Here is a 613-nt window from a genome sequence, read left to right as displayed (position 1 = left end):
TATGAGTCTGTTTTGGACTTTCTGCACGAGAGCGCCCTCCGGCTTCGAATATGAATTAAACATACACTGCATGAGAGTGTTGAGCGCTCCAGATATTCACTTCTCATTTTGGATACGAATAAAACGTCAGGTCATGCATAGACTATGCATACTGTCTCTTTGAATTTAATTCTAGAAACCTCTACGTGAACACACCTGCCCGAATAAAGAAAATTTCTTTAAAATTAAATATTAAAAATGCAGCTAAAGTTCTACACACAGCAATATAAACAAAGGTGCCTCTTCTCTTTCGTTCTTGCTGTTTGATTAGGAAAAGTTTAAAGGGCGTCAAGGGGTCTTGTCTTTATGTTATCTGACTAAAAAACTATTACTTTGCACTTTTTTTAATTACAGTATTTATTTTAAAAACGTAGAGTGCCTTAAAAATAATTATCACAACCCTGATAAAACAGGCTTATACTGATTTTCTTATCCCCCGATTTATAGGCTACTTATCAGTTTTTATTATCATTATCATTCAAACAATGAATACATTTAGAACAGGACTAGAATAGAATTCCATTTTAAATGTGACAGAAATATTTTTTTCTACAACAGCAACAGTAGTGTTTAC

General features: G+C 33.1%; 1 protein-coding gene across 1 annotated transcript in view; it reads right to left on the bottom strand.

Moving 5' to 3' along the window:
- The window catches only part of LOC107738537 (neuronal acetylcholine receptor subunit alpha-5-like), an 11,751-nt gene that overhangs the window by 9,897 nt on the left and 1,241 nt on the right, over positions 1-613 (bottom strand). The window lies entirely within an intron of this gene.

This window comes from Sinocyclocheilus rhinocerous, unplaced genomic scaffold (genome assembly GCF_001515625.1).
Source record: "Sinocyclocheilus rhinocerous isolate Xijiao unplaced genomic scaffold, SAMN03320098_v1.1 scaffold1786, whole genome shotgun sequence".
NCBI lineage: Eukaryota > Metazoa > Chordata > Actinopteri > Cypriniformes > Cyprinidae > Sinocyclocheilus > Sinocyclocheilus rhinocerous.
This window is presented reverse-complemented; position numbering and strand designations above follow the sequence as displayed.